Raw genomic sequence first — 6,424 nt, forward strand, 5'->3', positions numbered from 1 at the left:
TTCACGGAATGTAAGTCATCTTAAAAGAAAATCTGTTCTCTGATCTAAATGTAGGCCTAATGGTTGCAGATTGAGTTGGTTCTTGTGGTTTCTTTTCAGTATCTTCTGTTCACTTAGGCTCTATCTAGGGAACAACAGCATTAACAAAACCTTTCCCTTATGTTCAAACACCAACCTCCACTGAACTGAAGAACTGATTTGACTCAAGTAAATCACGGTGACTCAGGGTGGAATCCTCTTCATTAGTGGACCGTCAGAATCTGTCAAAGCTGACGGTTGTGCCGTCCTGTCAAGGATGTTTCTAATAAAGACTGCTCTAGAAGACATACATTCTTTCAATATGATTGTGGGGCTGTGTGTTTGCTCCCTGCTTTCAATGAGTTTCAATTAATAGTGAATGCTAGACGTTTTCCAAAAGAAACACTGAAGAAAAAAAAAATTGTTCTTGTTTCAAATTGATAGTTTCATGTAATTGCAAAGAAATCACAAGCAACGCATTGATTTAAACATGAAATTTTGAATGAGATTGACTAAAAGTTGTAATTTCTATCATGTGTTTTGTTTGTCAGCTGAACAAGTAAAGCCATGAGTGTGTCCTAGAGAAAATCTTGAAGTAGCAGTGTCAGAAGTGTGTGCAGGGTTGTGTTTCCATGACAGTGACTGTCCGAATTATCAGAAATGCTGCAGCAATGGAAGTGGACATCAGTGTATGGATCCATATGCAGGTATTTATATCTTATATCTATATTTATATCTATATTACCATGATGTGTGGATTATTGGTTGGGGTGTTTTTTTAAATTTTTTTTAAATGCAGTGAGTCATTCAGCATTCAGTGATTTGGTTTCTGTCATGTTTGTATAACAGAAAAGCCAGGAATGTGTCCAAAAAACCTTGGAGAAGGACTGTGTGTTGAGGTGTTCTCATGAAAGTAACTGAAAATCAGAAATGCTGCAGCAATGGATGTGGACATCAGTTTATGGATCTATCTGAAGGTATGTTATACTAATGCATTTGTGTGTGTGTGTGGGGGGTTCTTCCCCAATGGTACCTGAATTTGGCCCATAGCACCACTTCAACACATGACTTTTCAAAACAATGATTAATACTACTCGAAATACAACTCGCTCTAAAAGTAAAACCTTTTGTTCATGCTTTGAGTGTTGTGCTCTGTTTGAGTTGTAATGCATCTAAAATAAACTAAATCTGACTATCTGTATCTATGCAGTGAAGCCTGACTTATGTCTCAAACAAAATGTGTGCTGATAACTCTTCCCATGATGATCGGTATCCTACCAGACAGAAGCGTTCCCCAACCACCTGTGGACATTTATTCAACTAACTGTGCCAACTTAACCATTGGGAAAAAAAGTCAGTTTTTGTTTTTTGCATACCATACTTGATCTCTTCTACATTCACCTAATAAATATCATTGTTTAGCAGAACGTCTGTGTGTTATTTTATTTTTAATTAAATGCTTTCTACAGGAGCTTGGCAGCAAAAGTAGTGGGAAAGCCATGAACTGAAGTACAAAGCTGCCAGAAATGAAACCAAGATCACAGGTTAAAATTAATGAGAGAAATTTAGTATTTGTGTAAATGTATTGTTTTGTAAGACTTCCGGTGTTTAGCCAATCTAAATGTCTCTAAAGACCCCAGATTGGGTGAATGTTTTTCAAATCTAGTCCTTTTGACGAATGTATAACTGATACTCTACTTTTTTTCTTAAAATGGTTTAAATCTGTTTGCTTCCAGATCACGAAATTATCTAAGCAAGGAACTCCAGTGCGGTAAGATACTGTTCCGTTTTAATGCTGTACCTGTGAGTGTTTTCCCTGTTGAAAGAATGTGTTTTCTATGCGTGCATGGCCTGCATATTCTTTGCTGTCTTTTTCTGTATTTTTATAACCGGTTTCAGTGAAGATCAATTGAATCAACCTGAAAATCAGCATGTATCTACAGTATCTATCCATAACAGTACATGCATAACCACAGTAACAATATAAGCTGTATAAAAGAACGAGCTGTATTTGCTATAAACAGATAAGTAAGGTTTAGTTGATGTATTAGTTTGCATTACACACTCATCAGTGTATTCTTAATCTGTATTTGAGAAACAGTTTACAGATCTTTGACTCATACAGTGTAATGTGCAGCACCACGTGTATGAGAACTTTGCTTTTTTAAATTAAGTTCTTGCGTTTCCATTTTGTACTTTGTCCCATTTCTGTAGTTTTTTTTTTTTTACTGTTTTACATTTTGTGAATTAAAGCTGGCCCTTTTGTTGTGAATCTGAAATGCTGAATGTATACAGATATACAGCAGTTTCACTGATCATTTCTGCACTCTATTAACAAAAGCTAGTATTCATTCAACCTTTTACTGAATATGCACTGTGCAAATGAACACACACGCAAAAAAAAAAAATCAAAATTAAAAGGTTTCATTTTTTTAATGAGCTTGTGAAATGTGTTATTCCATTTACTTATTCACTTTTGTTTTTCAACAAAATATGAACAATTAAGGTAAATGAGTAATCTGAAATTATTTATATATACATTTGTCTTTACAATGTTGATTAAAATGGTTCTTATTAGTTTCATCTTTAGGCTGTTCTCGTGGCGATTGGTCTTATAGGTGCAAAGTGTCACATCTATTCTGTGCCATTATTAATTGCAAAAATACTATTTCCCCCAAACCTCAATTGTTCGCATCCTAATTCAGTTCATTGAGTCTTTGATTTGTGTGCAAATACACAAAGCCAAATGAACTGATAAAACTAAGACTATATGAAATCACTTTTTTTATATACAGTGGGTACGGAAAGTATTCAGACCCCATTAAATTTTTCACTCTTTGTTATATTGCAGCCATTTGCTAAAATTATTTAAGTTCATTTTTTTCCTCATTAATGTACACACAGAACCCCATATTGACAGAAAAACACAGAATTGTTGACATTTTTGCAGATTTATTAAAAAAGAAAAACTGAAATATCACATGGTCCTAAGTATTCAGACCCTTTGCTGTGACACTCATATATTTAACTCAGGTGCTGTCCATTTCTTCTGATCATCCTTGAGATGGTTCTACACCTTCATTTGAGTCCAGATGTGTTTGATTATACTGATTGGACTTGATTAGGAAAGCCACACACCTGTCTATATAAGACCTTACAGCTCACAGTGCATGTCAGAGCAAATGAGAATCATGAGGTCAAAGGAACTGCCTGAAGAGCTCAGAGACACTTAAGGTTCCTAAGAGCACAGTGGCCTCCATAATCCTTAAATGGAAGACGTTTGGGACGACCAGAACCCTTCCTAGAGCTGGCCGTCCGGCCAAACTGAGCTATCGGGGGAGAAGAGCCTTGGTGAGAGAGGTAAAGAAGAACCCAAAGATCACTGTGGCTGAGCTCCAGAGATGCAGTCGGGAGATGGGAGAAAGTTGTAGAAAGTCAACCATCACTGCAGCCCTCCACCAGTCGGGGCTTTATGGCAGAGTGACCCGACGGAAGCCTCTCCTCAGTGCAAGACACATGAAAACCCGCATGGAGTTTGCTAAAAAAACACCTGCATAAGATTCTCTGGTCTGATGAGACCAAGATAGAACTTTTTGGCCTCAATTCTAAGCGGTATGTGTGGAGAAAACCAGGCACTGCTCATCACCTGTCCAATACAGTCCCAACAGTGAAGCATGGTGGTGGCAGCATCATGCTGTGGGGGTGTTTTTCAGCTGCAAATGGCTGCAATATAACAAAGAGTGAAAAATTGTATGGGGTTTGAATACTTTCCGTACCCACTGTATATATATAACTGTAACCTAAATGGCACTGGGTTTGCATCAGACTATAACACTGAAATAAATTATGAAAGGAATATTAAAAAATGTTGAGGCAGAAAAAGAAACAAACTGTTTATTATTGCAATACAATATCAAATACATCGCTGTTTAACTGTTTCTGTTCTTCCCAATCAGAACCAGAAGAACAACAGCGGCCACAGCAGCCACACTTATCAAACCGGTGACAACCGATCAGATCACAGCTTCAGGAGAGTCAAAACAAAGATCACAGTCTGAGGAAAGACAATAAATCAAGCATTTTTAAAAATGCATTATAAAACTATTTCACAAAAATGCACAAAACTGAATTTAGATTACCTGTGTAAGGTCCACGCTCTTGGCCCAAATAAGTTATCCAATGGTGGATGAAGGTTTCTTGCATGTTTGGTCTTTTCAGCGCGCAAAGTTATTAAATTTAGGTTAAATTCTAATCTGACTCCATTTTATTATGACCTCGAATTTAGGTTGAAATGCAAATTGGTTCATCTGTTTCTAATTATTCTTCTTCTGACAATTGGTTATTCCAGTTAACTCTTTACTTTATTACTCGTTCATTAGGAATCTATGTCGCTCAGGGTATATCATGTCGGCCAGTGTACTACCCCACGGTCACAAACCCTCCAGTCTGATCATTAGTCAGAGGTTATGACTAACTATTTAATAGACCGCCCCATGCTTGTCATTTTTAAATAGTGGTTCTGTTTAGCCCCCTACAGTCACCTATGTAACAACTTAGTTAAAGCTCAAACAATAATCAGAGGTTATGGATAGCATTAAGAAATATGAGAATACTTCAATAGCGTTTGATCTAGCCCCCTATAGTTAGTTTTAACTAGATAACAACTTGAACAAAACTGAGACAATAACCAGAGGTTATGGCTAGTACTATGAAATATGCCTGAACCATGCTAGTACTTCAATAGTATTTTATCTAGACCCCATAGTTAATGCAACTGTATAACAATTTAACTAAAGACAAGCAGTTAGTCAGAAATCTAGAAACTCAGCTGATGTGCCCCATGCTCCATCTAACCTGAGATCTAGTATGTACTTAACCCTTGATGCATACTGTATTTGCGGTAACATACGTCTTCACTTAATCTACTTGAGAAAATAATTTCAGAATAAGTCAGAATAAAATCAAATGTAACAATTTATTATCAGGTAAATATATTATGTCAATTACATAGCCAATTCAAAGATATCAAATCATATCAATACAAAACATCAAATTCTCAAAGATAAATCTAAGAGTAACATGCATACCTGACTTGAGAAAAATACACAGTACAAAGTGTGCGAACACACTTCATCCTCTGGGCTCTTTCCGGCTACAGAAGGCCCCGATCCTTTTGTAACATTTCCTTATACTTCAGACCAAGACCAACATCCCCCGAGATGGAGACAGGATCTAACAATTGGAATTTGCATTGATTGAGTTAACCTTTTGGGACAAAAGATAATTTTGCATGAAAAGCACTGGAAACTGACCCGCCTATACAGTATGCAAAATATCTCTAAACTTTTAGGATCTGTATTACCTTTTAGTTTCTTGTAAGAATGAGACCATTGTACCAGACACACTGAGACAATACAAATGATACCAAACATGACTGTAAATATCATTTGCATTCATGTAGAACATTATATTCTACTTTTGACCATTCTGAGTGAGTTGAGTGAAGGGAAGGATGGGTGAGGGGAAGGAAGGGGATGAAAAGGAACTGGTGCATATGTGAGAGAGGCGTTTTCCCACATTTTCTCTCAATGGGATGCGGAAACAGATGTCTGTATGTTAATACACTGTGAGTGTGTTGTCCATGTCAGATGTTCAAAGTGTCTGAGGTTCTGTAATTCTTACACCTGAATGTATTTGACAGAGTTGACTGATGTCCAGATGTGTGGTCTGGTTGCTGATGGGATTGTTGAGCACACAGCTGTAGGTGTTTTTCTCCTGATATTCCACCTCCAGAGGTAGAGAGAGACTGATGCTGAGATCAGACACACTGATGCTGGACAATAAACTGTTTCCTTTGTACCAGGAGAGAGTCACATGTCTCACATTCAACACTGAACACAGGAAGATCTTAAAGGAAAATAATGCCATTGCCCGTTTGCAATCAATCAACTGCACACATGCAATAGTAAACAGGAGCAAGCCAGATTTTTGTCTCAAATTTGTCTCAAAAGCTCACTCCTGGAGCGCCCCCTAATGTCATTGTTGTTGATGCTAACGTGCCATGTTGCTTAATTCCTGTAAAATGATGGTGCCAGTTTAGGGACCTATTCACTTTAATTTGTTTTTGTTTTTTTTAAACTATGTTTAACAGTGGTGAGTACTGGTTTTCTTAATAGTCATGGTAAACTGTCATCTTGAATTTTCTGCAGGTTACATAATTACTCCAGGAGATGGCGACAAACGACTGTTTTGTTGTGTGTCAATTGGACACAGCAAATCACACAGCTAGATCTGCACGCGCTGTCATCTCGTAATTAGGTACGGCGTGGCGTGAAAGCAGCATGCCTAATCAAACACACCTGAACAACTTAATCAGGGTCTTCAATATTAAGAGAGCTTCAGGCAC

The 6,424-nt window shown here is 37.3% G+C and overlaps 1 long non-coding RNA gene across 1 annotated transcript; it reads left to right on the forward strand.

Moving 5' to 3' along the window:
• Window positions 1-585: 585 nt before the first annotated feature.
• Window positions 586-1,321, forward strand: LOC131530440 (uncharacterized). The gene is made up of 3 exons (XR_009268387.1): window positions 586-725; window positions 868-995; window positions 1,229-1,321. It is a non-coding gene; the product is annotated as an uncharacterized LOC131530440 (long non-coding RNA).
• Window positions 1,322-6,424: the final 5,103 nt, after the last annotated feature.

The sequence above is a fragment of the Onychostoma macrolepis genome, chromosome 22 (assembly GCF_012432095.1).
Source record: "Onychostoma macrolepis isolate SWU-2019 chromosome 22, ASM1243209v1, whole genome shotgun sequence".
NCBI classification, from domain to species: domain Eukaryota; kingdom Metazoa; phylum Chordata; class Actinopteri; order Cypriniformes; family Cyprinidae; genus Onychostoma; species Onychostoma macrolepis.